Consider the following 20,297-nt stretch of genomic DNA (forward strand, 5'->3'; position numbering starts at 1 on the left):
GAGCCTCCGGAGTTCTTATTACCTCTGCTTTCCTGACAGCGTTAAAAAAAAAAAAAAAAAAAAAATGGAACAGAGGTTTTCCTTTGATTCTTCTATGGGACCGGAGCTGTGATACTCAGTCCAGTGAGGTAAGAGTGTTTTCTAACTCCTCCGGGGTGGGCCCGCGATCGGGGCCGTTTTTGGCGCGAAACCGCCATTTTGAATTTTCCTGCCGTTTTTGGCGATGGCTGCAGAGAATGTAAAGCGCTATTCTCCGAGGACAAGCAGGCTGCTTGTTCTCACGACTGGGTTGACGTCCACGGCAGCCCCCACCAACCGGAACAAAACTTTGCGGGCGGTCCGCACGCAGGGCACGCCCACCGCGCATGCGCAGCCATCTTCCCGCCCGTGCGTGACCGTTCCCGCTCAGTCTTTTCTTTTCCGCGCTGGAGAGAGCCGTGTTGGTCTCTCTCTCTGTCAGCCCCAGAAACCGGATCGCGCTTTCGCCGCGAATTTTCTCTTTTTCTCGTGGTTCTCCGTTTTTTTCTATTTAGTTTATTACAAAAAAAAAAACAAAACGCTGAACTTTGTGTTTTCCCTCGTCTCTTAGCGGGGGCGTCGCGTTGCGGCCTTGTGGCCTACCGGTCGATTTATTTTCGAGGTGTGAATTTTACCGCCACCATCGACTTTGACTTTGCCGACGCAATTTTACCGTCGATGTCCTCGAAGGTCCCGAGTGGATTTAAAAAGTGTGGTCGGTGCGGCCGGCATATCTCGCAGACCGACACTCACGCTTGGTGCCTCCAGTGCCTCGGGCCAGAGCATGATACCAAGACGTGTACTTTGTGTCTCCGGAAACGGACACAGGTAGCGAGGCAAGTTCTTCGGGACCGTCTTTTTGGAACTTGCGCCGGCCCCTCGACGTCGACTTCGAAGGCATCGGTATCAACGGCCGGTTCTTCGGTACCGGTATCGATGTCCACGAAATCGGCACCGATGGCATCGACCCCAGGAGCACAGGTCCCGTCGGCCCGCCGGTCCCCCGGTGAAGGCAGGGGTGAGAGGCCGCGTGGGCAATCGGCCCCGGTCACTCCCTCTACCCAGGGCCCTTGGGACCGAATCCTGTCGGACCCGGTCCCTCGAGGCCGAGGAGGATTGACCTCCTCCTCCTCAATTCCACCAAGCGCCGATGACGGGCACCGCAAAAAGGCTAAGAAACTCAGTCATCGGTCGCCCTCGATGCATCTGGCTCCCGGCGCCGGAGATGAGTCGACGCCGAGGAAGCGGCAGCGTCGAGAGGAGAGGTCCCCCTCTGTAGTAGAGGTACCGCCACGTCAGGGTGCCAGCACTTCGGTGCAGTCTCCTGGACCCGAGCAGCTTCCGGCACCGACGCCTCTACCGGCCCCCTCGTCTTTCCCGACAGCGGGCCTGGACGAGTGCCCCCGAGCCATCTTTCCGGGGATTCTGGAAGGGCTGATGCGCCAGACTGTGCCGGCGCCGGGGTGCTTGCGCCCTCGGTGCCGTTGACTGTGGCGCCGGCGTGCTCTAGCCCGGTGCCGAGGCCTTCGACGCCGCTTGCGGCACTGGTCTCGACCGCCACGCAGGTGGAGTCCCCGTCGACGTCGATGGAGGGAGCTTCATCCCTGCCGGCGCGGGAGTCCACCGCTCGACGACACCACCGAGGCCTCGGTGCCTCGACGTCGAGCCGGGCCCGGTTGAGGACTGAGCTGCACGAGCTCATGTCCGACACCGAGGAAGAGGCCTCGTGGGGGGAGGAGGAGGACCCCAGATATTTCTCCTCAGAGGAGCCTGTGGGCCTTCCCTCCGACCCCACTCCTTCACCAGAGAGAAAGCTCTCGCCACCTGAGAGCCTCTCCTTTGCCTCCTTTGTCAGGGATATGTCTATTTGCATTCCCTTTCCCGTGGTCTCGGTGGATGGTTGAGACCACTATCTAATCCCACCATCCCCAAGAAAGCAGAGTCCCAATACAGAATCCACTCGGACCCAGAGTTAATGCGGCCTCAATTGCCTCATGACTCGGCGGTCGTGGACTCTGCTCTCAAGAGGGCACGGAGTTCGAGAGATACCGCCTCGGCGCCCCCGGGGCGGGAGTCTCGCACTCTGGACTCGTTTGGGAGGAAGGCCTACCAATCTTCCATGCTCGTGACCCGCATCCAGTCTTACCAGCTCTACACGAGCATCCACATGCGGAATAATGTGAAGCAACTGGCGGACTGGGTCGACAAGCTCCCGCCGGAGCAGTCCAGGCCGTTTCAGGAGGTGGTCAGGCAGCTGAAGGCGTGCAGAAAGTTCCTGTCCAGGGGTATATATGACACCTGTGACGTGGCATCTCGTGCTGCGGCCCAAGGTATAGTGATGCGCAGGCTCTCATGGCTGCATGCCTCTGACCTGGACAACCGCACCCAGCAGAGACTGGCCGACGTCCCTTGCCGGGGGGATAATATTTTTGGTGAGAAGGTCGAGCAGCTGGTGGACCAACTGCATCAGCGGGAAACCGCCCTCGACAAGCTCTCCCACCGGGCGCCTTCAGCATCCACCTCAGCAGGTGGACGTTTTTCCCGGGCCCGGCAGGCTGCGCCCTATGCTTTTCCCAAGCGTAGGTACACCCAGCCGGCCCGAAGGCCTCGTCAGGCACAGGGACAGTCCCAGCGCGCTTGTTCTCGTCAACAGCGTGCGCCTAAGCAGCCCCCTGCGCCTCCACAGCAAAGGCCGGGGACGGGCTTTTGACTGGATCCATGGGAACATAGCCGTCCTCAAAGTGTCCGTACCGGACGATCTGCCGGTCGGGGGGAGGTTGAAATTTTTTCACCAAAGGTGGCCTCTCATAACCTCCGACCAGTGGGTTCTCCAAATAGTGCGGTGCGGATACGCCCTGAATTTGGCCTCCCTGCCACCAAATTGTCCTCCGGGAGCTCAATCCTTCATCTCTTATCACAAGCAGGTACTTGCAGAGGAACTCTCCGCCCTTCTCAGCGCCAATGCGGTTGAGCCCGTACCACCCGGGCAGGAAGGGCAGGGATTCTATTCCAGGTACTTCCTTGTGGAAAAGAAAACGGGGGGATGCGTCCCATCCTAGACCTGAGAGGCCTGAACAAATTCCTGGTCAAAGAAAAGTTCAGGATGCTTTCCTTGGGCACCCTTCTGCCAATGATTCAGAAAAACGATTGGCTATGTTCCCTGGATTTAAAGGACGCATACACTCACATCCCGATACTGCCAGCTCACAGACAGTATCTCAGGTTCCGCCTGGGCGCACAGCACTTTCAGTATTGTGTGCTGCCCTTTGGGCTCGCCTCGGCCCCACGAGTGTTTACAAAGTGCCTCGTGGTGGTAGCGGCGTATCTACGCAAGCTGGGAGTGCACGTGTTCCATATCTCGACGATTGGCTGGTCAAGAACACCTTGGAGGCAGGAGCTCTCCGGTCCATGCAGTGCACTATTCAACTCCTGGAGCTGCTGGGGTTTGTGTTAAATTACCCAAAGTCCCATCTCCAGCCAGCCCAGTCTCTGGAATTCATAGGAGCTCTGCTGAATACTCAGACGGCTCAGGCCTTCCTTCCCGAAGCGAGGGCCAACAACCTCCTGTCCCTGGCTTCCCAGACCAGAGCGTCTCAGCAGATCACAGCTCGGCAGATGTTGAGACTTCTGGGTCATATGGCCTCCACAGTCCATGTGACTCCCATGGCTCGTCTTCACATGAGATCTGCTCAATGGACCCTAGCTTCCCAGTGGTTTCAAGCCACCGGGAATCTAGAAGATGTCATCCGCCTCTCCACCAGTTGCCGCACTTCATTGCACTGGTGGACCATTCGGACCAATTTGACCCTGGGACGTCCATTCCAAATTCCACAGCCCACGAAAGTGCTGACGACGGATGCATCTCGCCTGGGATGGGGAGCTCATGTCGATGGGCTTCACACCCAGGGTCTGTGGTCCCTCCAGGAAAAGGATCTGCAGATCAACCTCCTGGAGCTCCGAGCGATCTGGAACGCACTGAAGGCTTTCAGAGATCGGCTGTCCTATCAAATTATTCAATTTCGGACAGACAATCAGGTTGCAATGTATTACATCAACAAGCAGGGGGGCACCGGATCTCGCCCCCTGTGTCAGGAAGCCGTCGGGATGTGGCGTTGGGCTTGCCAGTTCGGCATGCTTCTCCAAGCCACATACCTGGCAGGCGTAAACAACAGTCTGGCCGATAGACTGAGCAGAGTCATGCAACCGCACGAGTGGTCGCTCCATTCCAGAGTGGTACGCAAGATCTTCCGAGAGTGGGGCACCCCCTCGGTGGACCTTTTCGCCTCTCAGACCAACCACAAGCTGCCTCTGTTCTGTTCCAGACTTCAGACACACGGCAGGCTAGCGTTGGATGCCTTTCTCCTTCATTGGGGGACCGGCCTCCTGTATGCTTATCCTCCCATACCTTTGGTGGGGAAGACCTTACTGAAGCTCAAGCAAGACCGCGGCACCATGATTCTGATAGCGCCCTTTTGGCCCCGTCAGATCTGGTTCCCTCTTCTTCTGGAGTTGTCCTCCGAAGAACCGTGGAGATTGGAGTGTTTTCCGACTCTCATTTCGCAGAACGACGGGGCGTTGCTGCACCCCAACCTTCAGTCTCTGGCTCTCACGGCCTGGATGTTGAGGGCGTAGACTTCGCTGCGTTGGGTCTGTCTGAGGGTGTCTCCCATGTCTTGCTTGCCTCTAGGAAGGATTCCACTAAAAAGAGTTACTTTTTCAAGTGGAGGAGGTTTGTCGTTTGGTGTGAGAGCAAGGCCCTAGAACCTCGTTCTTGCCCTGCACAGAACCTGCTTGAATACCTTCTGCACATCAGAGTCTGGCCTCAAGACCAACTCAGTAAGGAATCACCTTAGTGCGATTAGTGCTTACCATTATCGTGTGGAAGGTAAAGCCATCTCTGGAGAGCCTTTAGTCGTTCGATTCATGAGAGGCTTGCTTTTGTCAAAGCCCCCTATCAAGCCTCCTACAGTGTCATGGGATCTCAACGTCGTCCTCACCCAGCTGATGTAACCTCCTTTTGAGCCACTGAATACTTGCCATCTGAAGTACTTGACCTGGAAGGTCATTTTCTTGGTGGCAGTTACTTCAGCTCGTAGGGTCAGCGAGCTTCAAGCCCTGGTAGCTCATGCTCCGTATACCAAATTTCATCACAACAGAGTAGTGCTCCGCACTCACCCAAAGTTCCTGCCGAAGGTGGTGTCGGAGTTCCATCTTAACCAGTCAATTGTCTTGCCAACATTCTTTCCCAGACCGCATACCCGCCCTGCTGAACGTCAGTTGCACACATTGGACTGCAAGAGAGCATTGGCCTTCTACTTGGAGCGGACACAGTCCCACAGACAGTCCGCCCAATTGTTTGTTTCTTTTGATCCTAACAGGATAGGGGTCGCTGTCGGGAAACGCACCATCTCCAGTTGGTTAGCAGATTGCATTTCCTTCACTTATGCCCAGGCTGGGCTGGCTCTTGAGGGTCATGTCACGGCTCATAGTGTCAGAGCCATGGCAGCGTCGGTGGCTCACTTGAAGTCAGCCACTATTGAAGAGATTTGCAAGGCTGGACGTGGTTATCTGTCCACACATTCACATCACATTACTGCCTCCAGCAGGATACCCGACGCGACAGTCGGTTCGGGCAGTCGGTGCTGCAGAATCTGTTTGGGGTGTAAATCCAACTCCACCCTCCAGGACCCGAATTATTCTGGTCAGGCTGCACTCTGTTAGTTGTTCTTCGTAGGTCAATTTTTTGTTGTTTCCTCGCCGTTGCGAGGTTAAATTGACCTGGGTTCTTGTTTTGAGTGAGCCTGAGAGCTAGGGATACCCCAGTCGTGAGAACAAGCAGCCTGCTTGAACTCGGAGAAAGTGAATGATACATACCTGTAGCAGGTGTTCTCCGAGGACAGCAGGCTGATTGTTCTCACCTACCCTCCCTCCTCCCCTTTGGAGTTGCGTTTCATCATTTTTGCTTGTCATTCAACTGAGCGGGAACGGTCACGCCCGGGCGGAAAGACGGCCACGCATGCGCGGTGGGCGTGCCCTGCGTGCGGGACCGCCCGCGAAGTTTTGTTCCGGTTGGTGGGGGCTGCCGCGGACGTCACCCAGTCGTGAGAACAATCAGCCTGCTGTCCTCGGAGAACACCTGCTACAGGTATGTATCATTCACTTTCCCAGTGTGGCAAGCGCATATCAGCAGCGGGGCTCTGTAAATTGTGCTGTAGAGGTGTAAGAGCCGGGCTGAGCATGGCGAGCGATGATTCTTCCCGCTCAGAGCTGGCAGCGGACGCCATTTTGAATTCTCCGCATGGCGCGGCCTCCGTAGAGACGGCGAGCCCTGAGCCCGTGGGGGGGGGGGGGGGGCGGGGGACCTCGAATTGAGGCTATTCAGGGAGCGGCTAGCCCTGGACGGGATCTGGGTGCCCAGGGCGAGTTTTTCTCCCCTGATTTTGTGTTGTTGTTGCATAAAGCATACATGCTGAAAAGAGCTCTCCCTCAAGGGTCGCCTGAGGCCCCTTCTATTGTTCCCCCCGGTAGATTCTGGCCTGGGATTGCCCGCTGAGGCTATTTTACTTGATAATTGGCATAAAGAAAAGCATAGAAGGGCTAATTCCCCTTCAGATTGTGGTGCACCTCCTTTCCCCCCCCCCCCCCCCCCCTGTGGTCGGGCTGTGAGGATTCGGAGAGTTCTGGCAGGCCTTCGTGGTCTGAGGAGCCAGAGTCAGGTGCAGAATTACCACAGGATCTGGATGATCCCTCCGCGGTGAGGATTTTCCACCGTGATGAGCTTCCAACGCTTATTTCAGATGCCCTACAGGTCCTTTCTATTGAAGAGCCTGACAGTGGCACGGCCTCCTCTGTGAATCCTAGGATGGCTAGTACCAAAAAGCCTGCTCGAGCCTTTCCTTTGCATGACTCCATCCAAGCGCTTATTTCCGCTCAGTGGGCTGACCCCGAGGGACCTTTGAAAGTTTCCAGGGCTATGGGGAAATTATACCCTCTGCGTGAGGAGCATTTGGCTCGCTTTGCAATGCCTAAAGTAGATGCCTTAGTCACTGCGGTGACAAAGAGAACTACCCTCCCTGTGGAAGGAGGAGTTGCCCTGAAGGATATACAAGACCGTAGGCTGGAAGCAGCACTTAAACAGTCCTTTGAAATTGCAGGTCTTACTGTTCGGGCGTGTGCATGCAGTTGTTATGCTGCTAGAGCCTGCCTGGCGTGGTTGCAACAGGCAATGGAACAGCCCGGAGATGGAGCGGAGCCCTTCTCGGATGTGGCTCCGCGGCTGGAGTCAGTCTTGTCCTTTTTGGCTGATGCCTTTTATATTGTCAGAGCTTCGGCTAAACAAATGGCAGTAGCAGTGGCGGGTCACCGTCTTATTTGGCTACGACATTGGGCAGCGGACATGGCCTCTAAGTAAAGGTTGGTGAAGTTGCCCTTTCAAGGCCTTCTCCTATTTGGTGAGGAGTTGGAAAAAAAAATGGTTAAAGGCCTGGGAGATCCTAAACACCAGAGCTTGCCCGAAGATAGGCCGAGGCCTTCCTCCAAGGGACAGGTGGTCCACTCCTCTTATAGACCTGCCTTCTGTGAAGCTAGAAGGTACTGCCTGGGGCGTTCTGCTGGGTTCACTTCTCGTGCCCGTTTTTCAGCAGAGGAACTCCTTTCGCTCGGACAAGCGTTCCGCAGCCACCGGCTCAAGGCCTGGAGTTCAGGGGTGACCCTCTCAATGATGGTGCTCTGGCCCCCTCCTCACTTCCTGTCATCGGAGGACGTCTTTCCCTCTTTGTCGAGGAGTGGGCCAATATTTCCTCAGATCAATGGGTCTTGGACCTGATCAGAGATGGCTACAGAATAGAATTCAATGCCCCAGTAAGAGACGTGTTTGTGGAGTCCCGATGCGGTTCTGCCTCCAAACGGGCGGCGGTACAGGAGACTTTGCAAGGTCTGATTCAGTTAGGGGCCGTGTCCCCGGTACCTCCCGCCGAACACGGCTACGGCCGATACTCCATCTACTTTGTGGTGCTGCGAAAAGGTGGGTCTTTTCGCCCTATTCTGGACTTAAAAGAATTAAACAAGTCCCTGAGAGTGCGGCATTTCCACATGGAAACCCTGCGCTCCGTCATTGCTGCGGTACAGCCAGGAGAGTTTCTCACGTCTCTAGACCTGAAAGAAGCTTACTTGGCCCCCGCACCAGAAGTTTCTGAGGTTTGTGGTGTTGGGAAAACATTTCCAGTTCCGGGCCTTGCCTTTTGGCCTTGCCACAGCTCCCCGAACCTTTTTGAAGGTAATGTTGGTAGTACCTTCTCGCCTGAGCCAAGCAGCTATCAGGGTTCACCCGTACCTAGACGACTGGCTCATCAGAGCAGACTCTGTAACAGAGAGCTATCAAGCTACAGCCAGAGTGGTCTCAGTACTTCAATCTCTAGGCTGGGTCGTCAATATGGCCAAAAGTCACCTGACCCCCTCGCAATCTCTAGAATATTTGGGGGCCAGGTTCGACACGACTCGGGCTATTTATACCTACCCGAGCTGAGGCGGTGCAAGCTGGGATCGATGACAGCCATATTGGAAGTGGTGCCCTGGGCGAGAGCGCACCTGAGACCTCTACAGTATTCCCTACTTCAAAGATGGTCTCCAGTTTCTCAGGATTATCAATGCAGACTTTCTTGGCTCCCTGCGGCCCGACTCAGCATGGAGTGGTGGCTCTCGGACAGCATGCTGCGGCGAGGAATGATGCTGGCGCTGCCCGATTGGTGTCTAGTAGTAACAGATGCCAGCCTGAAGGGCTGGGGCGCACATTGCAAGGGGAAGCATGCCCAGGGTCTATGGACACCCGAGGAGTCGGAGTGGTCCATCAACCGCCTGGAGTTGAAAGCGGTGTTTCAGGTGCTTCTGGCCTTTCAAGTGACCCTGGAAGGATTGGCTGTCCGAGTGATGTCTGACAACACGACAGCAGTGGCCTACATAAATCGACAAGGCGACACTCAGTGCAGAGCACTGGCCGCGCAGGCCGAACAGATTTGCCACTGGGCCGAGCTGCATCTTCAGTTTCTGTCGGCAGCTCACATTGCAGGTCAGAGCAACGTGCAAGCCGATTATCTAAGCAGGCATCAGATTGTTCCAGCAGAATAGGAACTAGCAGACAAAGTATTCCTGCAGATATGTGCCAAATGGGGCAAGCCCATGATGGATCTTATGGCGACAAGTTCAAATGCCAAAGTCCCGTGCTTCAGCAGACGGAGAGATCCTTGCTCGGCAGGGTTGGCTGCCTTGACTCAGCCCTGGCCTCCGGGCCTACTATATGTGTTCCCTCCGTGGCCCTTGATAGGGCGCGTGCTCCTGCAGATTTGGCTGCACCCAGGAGAAGTGGTCCTCATCGCCCCGGATTGGCCCAGGAGGCTTTGATATGCGGACCTCCGCAGATGCTAGTAGAGGCTCCCCTGTACCGAACCTGTTGTCACAGGGCCCGGTAGCCATGGAGGACGCCTGCCGCTTTGGTCTTATGGCATGGCGATTGAGAGGGCGCAATTGAGGGACAAAAGCTATTCAAACACAGTCATTTCCACTCTCCTGCAGGCCCGCAAGCGTTCCACTTCCATGGCTTATGCCAGGATTTGGCGCCAGTTTGAGTCTTGGTGTGCTTCAAAAGCGATCACACCCATGCAGGCTCCTGTCTCGCCGATTCTGGACTTTTTGCAGGGTGGTGTACAAATAGGCTTGGCCTATAATTTCCTGCAGGTGCAAGTGGCAGCGTTGGCCTCCCTTCGTGGTAAGGTTGAAGGCGTGTCTTTAGCTGCTCATCCAGATGTGGCACGGTTTCTTAGTGGGGTGCTTCGGCTCCAGCCTTCCGTGCGAGCACCCTGTCCAGCTTGGAACCTGGGGCTAGTTTTGAAGGCCCTGCAGGCTTCTCCTTATGAGCCGCTTCGGCGAGCATCGGAGAAAGATTTGACACTAAAGGCCGTTTTTCTTGTGGCCATTACTTCGGGAGACGGGTGTCGGAGCTCCAGGCGCTGTCCTGTAGAGACCTATTTCTGCAATTCTCAGAGTCCGGGGTCACGGTTCGGACCGTGCCTTCCTTCATGCCTAAGGTGGTTTCAGCGTTTCACCTAACCCAGCCTATTTTCTTGCCCTCCTTTGATAAGGAGGAGTTTCTAGACTCTTTTGGGCAGTTGCACCTGTTGGATGTGCGCAGGACTCTGCTGCAGTATCTGCGAGTTACTATCTCTTTCAGGATCTATGATCATCTGTTTTGCTATCAGGTCCTCGCAGAGGGTCTCCAGCGTCTAAAGCCACTATTGCCCGCTGGCTCAAAGAAACTATCTTTTCAGCTTATCTGCTTGCCGGCCGGTCTCCGCCTGTAGCCTTTAAGGCGCTTTCTACCAGAGCGATTTCTTCCTCTTGGGCTGAAACTGGAGCACACTCTTGTCCAGAGATATGCAGTGCAGCAACATGGGCTTCTAAGCTCTCTTTTGCCCGACATTACAGGATGGATGTGGCTGCTAGGAGGGATGCGCGTTTTGGAGCACAAGTGCTAGCGCGTGGTGTGACTTGTTCCCACCCTATATAGGGATTGCTTTGTTACATCCCATACGTAATGGCTTCATCTGCTTGATGACAAGGAAGGGAAAATTAGGTTCTTAACTTGGTAATTTTCTTTCCTTTAGTCATAGCAGATGAAGCCATGAGCCCTCCCTGTATGATTGTCTGTATGCTGTGAATCTGTTTCTCAGGTTCTGTTCTTGTTTCCTGAAGTTCCTTCCTTGGGAGAAAGTTGGAAAACAGTCTTCAGGATTCATGTTCACTTATAGGAGGATGAGTCCATTCCCTCCAGTTTATATTTTGGGAGGATGAGTTTATTCCCTCCAGGAGGTTGCGTGTATCCCCTCCAGTTATACAATAAGGAGGACGAGTTTATTCCCTCCAGGAGGATGTGTTCATTCCCTCCTTTTGAGTTCATGCCCTTGTTAAGGGGCCATCGTTCGCTGTGAGGAAAGTTCATGTTATTCCCATTGCGGTTTGCCATACTGCTTTGGAAGCTTCAAATACTGGAGGCAGTGGAGCTGGCTGGCCATGAGGCACTGTGAAAAGTTGAGTGCTTTTTATCTCCCCCTGCTGGTTGATGGACACAACCCATACGTAATGGCTTCATCTGCTATGACTAAAGGAAAGAAAATTACCAAGGTAAGAACCTAATTTTCCCATAGTAATAAAGGGAAACAACTTCAAAATCACTTTGCATTGCTTTAAATAGTGTCCAGTAATCATCATAGAAGTCATTTGCAAATTAACTTACAGCTACATAATCCACATTATAATAGTCACAATATCCAAGTCTGAAATACTGTATCTCAAGCTTAACTCTACTTCAGGGACAGTTTTCATACACTCTGCTCCTAATCAGCCATCAACTCTTTTTGTTTAGCACTCATAACTTTCAGTTGGCATTCTGCAATCAGAACAGCATGGCATCAATATCATTTTTTTTTTTATTAGAGTATCTCATGTTAACTAAAATGCTTATCAATGACAAGTGGCAGGCACATTTGATTAAATAAATGCACCTTTTCAACCTTTGCTTTGAGGCCATGGGGGTGTACAGTCTGTAGAGTAAATATCCAAAACCGTTGTCTATAATTAAGTTGATATTCCCAGTTCCCATATTATTGTTCAGTAACATGGTGAATCTCTATTTAATTTCATAAAGTGTGCAGGTAGTATAATGCTAGAAGAATGACATTGGTCACCTTTCTGCCTGCATTAAAATGAGCTGTCAACCTTCTCCAGTGTTCATTCAATTGAATTTTAATACAACGCTTAGTTTTACCCAATATATTGAGCAAGGGCATAAGTATATAAGTATTGCCACACTGGGACAGACCAAAGGTCCATCAAGCCCAGCATTCTGTTTCCAACAGTTGCCAATCCAGGTCATATATACCTGGCAAGATCCCAAAAAAGTTCAATACATTTTATGCTGCTTATCCCAGAAATAAGCAGTGGATTTCCCCAAGTCAATTTAATAATGGTCTATGGACTTCTCCTTTAGGAAGCTGTCCAGACCCTTTTTAAACCCCGCTAATCTAACCGCCTTTACCACATTCTCTGGTAATGAATTCCAGAATTTAATTACACATTGGCAATTTGCTATCGTTTTCTGGTGAACCAGAAAATACCAGGAGTAAAATTCCTTGCTACTTGCCTGCAAGGAACAAGATTTATTACTTTGGTCTGCAAGACTTCCAGCCTAAGCATTGAGTGACATCGATCTTCTGAGATGTAATTTGGAGAGCTTCCAGTGGACATAACTTGTAGCCCTCTTGTTATTGAAGGATCCAGTGTTGGATGTTAAGAGGCCGATGGTTTGTATGAGCTATTGGCCTCTCTTGAGATGTACAGAATGAGGTTTGACATCCCAGCTATGGGCCCCTGTCTGGATTCAGTCAAAATCCATCCCTAGTTTTGACTGCATAGCATTGTGACACTTAAAAGTTTGTCTTTATATTAGTAAGGCCTAAAGCACTGATGTTGCCTAAAGTAAGCTAAGCTGTTGTGGAGGAGGGAAACATATCAGTTTATATAAAACAGAAGCCATTTGTCTGTCCCCGCTGCTTGAAAAGTACATAAGTGTTGCCATACTGGGACGGATCAAAGGTCCATCAAGCCCAGCATTCTGTTTCCAACAGTGGCCAGTCCTGGCCACAAGTACCTGGTAAGATCCCAAAACAGTACAATACATTCTATGCTGCTTATCCTTGAAATCTAAAATATACTGGTAGGAGAAAATCAATCAGAGTATTCGCAATCAGCAACCAGGTGGAGTCTCATCTCTTTTGCACGAATATTCACATCACTCCCTTGGTGACTCTTTTACCGTGCATAGGTTTTAATCATCGACTTAAACCACCTCCACCCTGATATTGTGAAATCTTAAACTTAACGTACCCACAATTACAAACTTATGTGAATATATATCAAATGTATCAAATATACTAAAGACACTTAGCTTCTGGAGCGATTAAAACTCCCTAATTCAGACTCAGTGTGTAGAGGCCCCGACAGTGCCTGTTTCGCTGTGCTTCTTCTGGGGGAACCCACACAATATTAGCTGAATCGTGTCTTGACACAGTCCTTAAGTTGAACAACTTAAGGACTGTGTCAAGACACGATTCAGCTAATATTGTGTGGGTTCCCCCAGAAGAAGCACAGCGAAACAGGCACTGTCGGGGCCTCTACACACTGAGTCTGAATTAGGGAGTTTTAATCGCTCCAGAAGCTAAGTGTCTTTAGTATATTTGATACATTTGATATATATTCACATAAGTTTGTAATTGTGGGTACGTTAAGTTTAAGATTTCACAATATCAGGGTGGAGGTGGTTTAAGTCGATGATTAAAACCTATGCACGGTAAAAGAGTCACCAAGGGAGTGATGTGAATATTCGTGCAAAAGAGATGAGACTCCACCTGGTTGCTGATTGCGAATACTCTGATTGATTTTCTCCTACCAGTATATTTTAGTAGCCTAACTTCATTAGGAGTTATCTAAGCCATTTAGGTTTTTTTGTTTTTATCCTTGAAATCAGCAGTGAATTTTCCCAAGTCCATTTTAATAATGGCTTATGGACTTTTCTTTTAGGAATTTAACTGCTTTTACCACATTCTTTGGCAACGAGTTCCAGAGTTTAATTACACATTGAGTGAAGAATTATTTTCTGTGTTGTGTTTTAAATTTACTACTTTGTAGCTTCATTGCATGCGCCCTAGTCATAATATTTTTGGAAAGGGTAAATAAGCGATTCACGTCTACCCATTCCATTTCACTCATTATTTTATAGACCTTTATCATATCTCCCCTCAGCCTTCTTTTCTCCAAGCTGAAGAGCCCTAGCTGCTTTAGGCTTTCCTCATAGGTAAGTTGTCCCATCCCCTTTATCATTTTCATCTACCTTTTCTAATTCCACTATATCTTTTTTGAGATGCAGTGACCAGAATTGCACTCGGTAATCAAGGTGAGGTCGCACCATGGAGCAGTACAAAGGCATTATAACATCCTCATTTTTATTTTCCATTCCTTTCCTAATAATAACATTCTATTTGCTTTCTTTTTTTAACGCCACAGCACACTGAGCAGAGGGTTTCAAAGTATTGTCAGCGATGACTCCTAGATCCTTTCCTAGTCGGTGACTCCTAACGCGGAACCGTGCATCACGTAGTTCAGGTTCCTCTTTCCCACATGCATCACTTTGCACTTGCTCACATTAAACATCTGCCATTTAGATGCCTAGTCTTCCAGTCTTGTAAGGTTGTCTTGCAATTTTTCACAATTCTCTTGCGATTTAACAACTTTGAATAACTTTGTGTCGTCGACAAATTTAATTACCTCACTAGTTATTCCCATATCTAAATCATTTATAAATGTTTAAAAGCTGCGGTCCCAGCACAGACCCCTGTGGAACCCCACTATGTACCCTTCTCCATTGTGAATACTAACCATTTAACCATACTCTTTTCTATCCTTTAACCAGTTTTTAATCCACACTAGAACACTACCTCCTATCCCATGACTTTCCAATTTCCTCTGTAGTCTTTCATGAGGTACTTTGTCAAACCTCTTTTGAAAATCAAGATACATAATATTGACTGGCTCACCTTTATCCACATTTGTTCACACCTTCAAAGAAATGTAGTAGATTGGTGAGGCAAAATTTCCCTTCAGTAATCCATTCTTTTGAATATGCTCAGTAATTTTGTTCTTTATAATAGTTTCTACCATTTTGCCTGACACAGATGTCGGGCTCACCGGTCTGTAATTTCCTGTATCACCTCTGGAACCCTTTTTAAATATCGCCGCTACATTGGCCACCCTCCAATTTCAGGTACCGTTCTTGATTTTAAACATAATTACATATTACTAACAATTTATTTATTTACTTGTTACATTTGTATCCCACATTTTCCCACCTATTTGCAGGCTCAATGTGGCTTACATAGTACCTTAGTGGCGATCGCCAGTTTTGGTAGAACAAATACAAGGTGATGTAGTAGTAGAGTAAAGGTTTGTGTGACAGACACATTGGGGAATCATAAGGAGGAGGTTGTTATGTCCAGTATGTTGCAGGGTTCAGGCGTTTAAGTTGGATTGTTAGGGTATGCCTTTTTGAACAGGTTAGTTTTCAGTAATTTCCGGAAGCTTAGGTGGACATATGTTGTTTTCACGGCGGTCGGTAATGCATTCCATAATTGTGTGCTTATATAGGAGAAGCTGGATGCATAGGTTGATTTGTATCTGAGACCTTTGCAGCTTGGGTAGTGGAGATTTAGATATGTTCGTGTGGATCTTGTGTTTCTGGTTGGTAGATCTATAAGGTTTGTCATGTAATTCGGGGCTTCGCCGTATATAATTTTATGGACCAGGGTGCAGATTTTAAATGCAATACGTTCTTTGATTGGAAGCCAATGCAGTTTTTCTCGAAGGGGTTTGGCGCTTTCGAATCTCGGTTTTCCAAATATAAGCCTGGCTGCTGTGTTTTGAGCAGTTTGGAGTTTCTTTATAAGTTGTTCTTTGCATCCTGCATAGATTCCATTTCAAAGCACTTAGCCTTCCAAAGTTCCATAGGTTTCTGTGGAACTTTGGAAGGCTAAGTGCTTTGAAAATTTTCCTCCATGTACCATAGATTGTACTAATTTACAAAATATTTCTCGCGGGAAGAAAGGTTTCACTCGTTGAGTTTCCACATTGAGTGGAACATTTTTGTTGTTGATTTCACTTGATTCTGTAGTGTTAGGTTTTGGTCGATTATAACTCCGAGAATTTTCAGATTATCTGAGGTAGGTAGGGTGTGGTCTGGGGTGGCTATATTGGTGGGTTTATTTGTGTTATATTGGGAAGAAAGGATGAGACAATGTGTTTTTTTTCTTTAAGTTTGAATTGAAATGCATCAGCCCATGAGTTCATGATGTTTAAGCTGAGTTTGACTTTGTTGGTGATTTCCGTTAGATCATGTTTGTAAGGGATATATAATGTGACATCGTCTGCGTAAATTAATGGATTGAGGCCTTGGTTGGATAGGGCCTTGGTTAGTGGGGTCATCATTAGATTAAAGAGGATTGGTGATAGTGGTGATCCTTGAGGTACTCTGCAGGCTGCTTTCCATGGTGAAGATATATTCGAATTTGACTTCGCTTGATATGTTCTAGTAGTTAGGAAGCCCTTGATCCAGTTGAGTACACTACCACCAATCCCAACGTAGTCTAGGATGTTTAATAGTATTTTGTGATTTACCATGTCGAATGCACTAGACATGTCGAATTGTAGGAGAAGAGCGTTCTTGCCTGTTGCAATTTCATGTTTGAATTTGGCTAATAGAGTAATTAGTACTGTTTGTGTTGTGGGAGGAACAAAATCCTGATTGTGATTCGTGTAATAATGAGAATTTGTTTATGTAGTCAGTAATTTGCTTGGTTACCAGGCTTTCCATCAGTTTGACTGCCAGTGGTATAGATGCTACTGGGCGGTAGTTGGTGGTATCAGTTGCTTTTTTCTTGGTATCTTTTGGTATAGGGGTGAGTAGGACGTTGCTGTTATCCTGTGGGAGGAGACCATGTTGGAGCATGTAGTTTAAGTGGGATGTGAGGTCTGTTATGAAGCGAAGGGGAGCGGATTTTAGTAGGTAACTGGGGCAGGTATCCAGTTTGCAGTGAGTCTTGGAGAATCTTTTTAATGCTTGGGTGACAGTTTCAACTGTGAGGGAGACGAAGCTTGTCCAGGTTCTGTCCGCTGGGTGTTCGCCGTCGATTGGATCCATATACTCGAAGTTTTCGATGTCAGTGATGTTCTGAGGTAACGTGTTGCGTAACTTTATGATTTTTTCGTTGAAGTATTTGGCAAGGTTGTCTGCAGATGGGATGTCTGTGTTGGTTGCGGTGACCAAGGAGGTGTCTAGTAGTTTGTTCACGAAGTAGTATAATTTCTTCAAGTCTTTGTAGTCTGGCCCTATTTTGGTTTTGTAGTACAGCCTTTTGGCTTGTCTTGTTGCATATTTGTAGCTTCTTTGTGTTTGTTTCCATGCGTTGAGTGTTTGTGCGTCTCTTAGTTTTTTTCCATGCTTGTTCTAGTTTCCTGGATTGTGTTTTTAGTTTTTTCAGTTCTTCGTTGTACCATGGTATCAAGTTATGTCTGCGTGAGGTTCTTGCTTATAGGGGTGCTATTTTGTCTAATATGCTTTTGCATCTTTTGTCCCAATATGAGAGATATGTGGTGTCTGTCTGTGCTGTCCAATCATTATTGTATATCTGTGGCCAGAATGTTACTGGGTCTGTTTGGCCTCTTGTACTGTATGTTGTCTGTTCTTGTTTGCTGTGTGAACCCTTTTTCCGCCATTGTAGGGATAGGTTTAGTTTGAAGTGGTCTGACCTTGGTGTGTTTGACCATTGAGTATTTGTTATTGTTATGTTTTGGTCTGTGGACAGTTTGTGCGAGATAAGGTCGAGTGTGTGCCCTTTGACATGAGTTGCTTGGTTGTGTTGCCATTTAAGATCCCATAATTGGAGGAATTCTTTGCATTCACGTGCGTTTGTTGAGTTTGGGTCTTCGAGGTGGAGGTTGATGTCTCCCAGTATTAATATATTGGAGTTGGTTACGCTGGAGTTTGATATGAAGTCCATGAAGTGTGGTTGGCATTCATTCCAATTGCCTGGTGGTCTATAAAACAGGACACAGTTTAGGTGGCTAAGCAGGGTAGTGTGCTGTATTCTAATTGAGGCGATTTCAAGCTGGGATGTTATGGACTCGGCATTGGTTATGGTGGTGAAGTGGGCTCGATGGATTAGTGCTATGCCGCCGCCTCTCTTTTCCTTTTTGGTCCAGTGATTGATTTTGTATCCCGGGGGGCATAGATTTAGGATTATTGGGTCCTTTTGGTCACGGATCCAGGTTTCTGTGATGAACAGAAGGTCAAGGTTACGCAAGTTCATTTTTCAATTCTATCAGTTCTCTGGGATGAATACCATCCAGTCCTGGCGATTTGCTACTCTTCAATTTGTCAAATTGCCACATTACATCTCCAGGTTTACAGAGATTTGATTCAGTTTTTCTGACTCGTTAGCATTGAATACCATTTCTGGCACCAGTATTTCTCCTACATCTTCCTCAGTGAAGACCGAAGCAAAGAATTAATTTAACCTCTCTGCTATGGCCTTGTCTTCCCTGACCTTTTACTTCTTGGTCATCTAGCATTCCAACTGATTCTTTTGCCGATTTTTTTTTGCTTTTAATATACATAAAAAAGTGTGGTTTTGCCTCCACACAATCTTCATTTCAAAGTCTGTCTTTGCCTTTCTTAGCAGCGCTTTGCATTTGACTTGCCATTCTTTATGCAGTTTTCTATTATTTTCAGTCAGATCCTTCTTCCATGTTCTGAAGGATTTTCTTTTAGCTTTAATAGCTTCCTTCACCTCACTTTTTATCCATGCCGGCTGTTGTTTCTTGTCTATTAGATTGTAAGCTCTTTGAGCAGGGACTGTCTTTCTTCTATGTTTGTGCAGCGCTGCGCACGCCTTGTAGCGCTATAGAAATGCTAAATAGTAGTAGTAGTAGTAGTTTGATCTTCCTTTTTCCTTTTTTAATAGATGGAATATATTTGGCTTGGGCTTCCAGGATGGTATTTTTGAACAGCATCCACGTCTAATGTAAATATTTGACCTTTGCAGCTGCTTCTCTAAGTTTTTTTTTTTTTTTTTTTTTTTCTTCACCGTTCTCATTTTATCATAGTTTCCTTTTTGAAAGTTAAATGCTACGTATTGGATTTCCTGTGTGTACTTACTGCAGAGCTTATATTATGATCACTAGTATCAAGAGGCCCCAGCACCATTACCTCCTGCACTAGATTATTTGCTCCACTAAGGACTAGGTCTAGAATTGTTCCTTTTTCTTGTTGGCTCCTGAACCAGCTGCTTCATAAAGCAGTCCTTGATTCCATCAAAGAATTTCATCTCTCTAGCATGCACTGATGTTAGATTTATCCAGTAAATATTGGGGTAATTGAAATCACCCATTATTATCGTGTTCCCCAGCTTGTTAGCCTCCTTAATGTCTCATATCAATTCTGCATGTCTTTTCATCCTGACCAGGTGGATGGTAGTACACTCGTATCACTATCCTTTTCCCCTTTACAAATGGAATTTCAATCCATAAGGATTCCAAGATGTGTTTTGGGTCCTGTAGGCCTTTAATCTATTCGATTCAAGGCCCTCCTTCACATACAATGCTGCTACTTCACCAATTCGATCAACTCTATCACTACGATATAATTTGTATCCTGGTATGACAGTGTTCCTCTGATTATTCTCCTTCCACCAGGTCTCATAAAATGCCTATTGTATCTATTTTTTCATTTAATACAATATATTCTCCCATTTTATTTCTTAGGCTTCTTGCATTCGCATATAGATATTTCAAACTATGTTGTTGCTATTTACATCATGCTCAGCAGTTGACGGTGATAATATGCAGTCTTGAAAATCTGTCTCTTTTTAATTTAAGACAGCTGGTCTACTATGCTATTGCAACCTCTATCGGGATGCCCTATCTTCCCTGCTTCGGTGATATCTTTGAAAGATACCTTATTCCTAACTATGCGCTTTTCAGTGACTCGGCCTTCCCCAAGTTTCTGGTTTAAGAGCTGCTCTATCTCCTTTTTAAATGCTGATGCCAGCAGCCTGGTCCCACCCTGGTTAAGGTGGAGCCATCCTTTCAGAATAGGCTCCCCCTTCCCTAGAATGTTAACTTGTTCCTAACTAATCTAAAACTCTCCTCCCTGCACCATCGTCAATATCCACACATTGAGACTTTGGAGCTCAGTCGTCTCCTGGGCTCTGCGCGTGGAACAAGGAGCATTTCTGAAAATGCTACCCTGGAGGAGCTGGATTTCAGCTTTCTACCAAGGAGTCTATATTTGGCTTCCAGATTCTTCCTCCCACACTTTCTTATGTCATTGGTACCTACATATAGCAAGACAGCTGGCTCCTCCCCAGCACTATCTAAAATCAGGCAAGTCACCAGACGATCCTCACATCCACCAGCCACCAAGCTATCTACATTCCTAATAATCGAATCACCCACTACAACAGCTGTCCCTAACCCTTCCCTCCTGGGTAGAAGCTCCTGGAGACACATCCTCAGTACGAGAGGATATTACATCCCCTGTTGGGGTGGTCCTGGCTAGGAGATTATATCCAACTTCACCATTTAGGAGGCCTCCCTCCTCCAATGCAGCACAGGGGCTGCCAGAT

At 48.3% G+C, this 20,297-nt stretch overlaps 1 protein-coding gene across 7 annotated transcripts in view; it reads left to right on the top strand.

Annotated features, from left to right (window-relative positions):
* STK31 (serine/threonine kinase 31) overlaps positions 1–20,297 on the top strand; it is a 330,310-nt gene that overhangs the window by 112,859 nt on the left and 197,154 nt on the right. The gene's annotated exons all lie outside the window — the stretch shown is intronic.

The sequence above is a fragment of the Microcaecilia unicolor genome, chromosome 1, assembly GCF_901765095.1.
Source record: "Microcaecilia unicolor chromosome 1, aMicUni1.1, whole genome shotgun sequence".
Taxonomy (NCBI): Eukaryota; Metazoa; Chordata; class Amphibia; order Gymnophiona; family Siphonopidae; genus Microcaecilia; species Microcaecilia unicolor.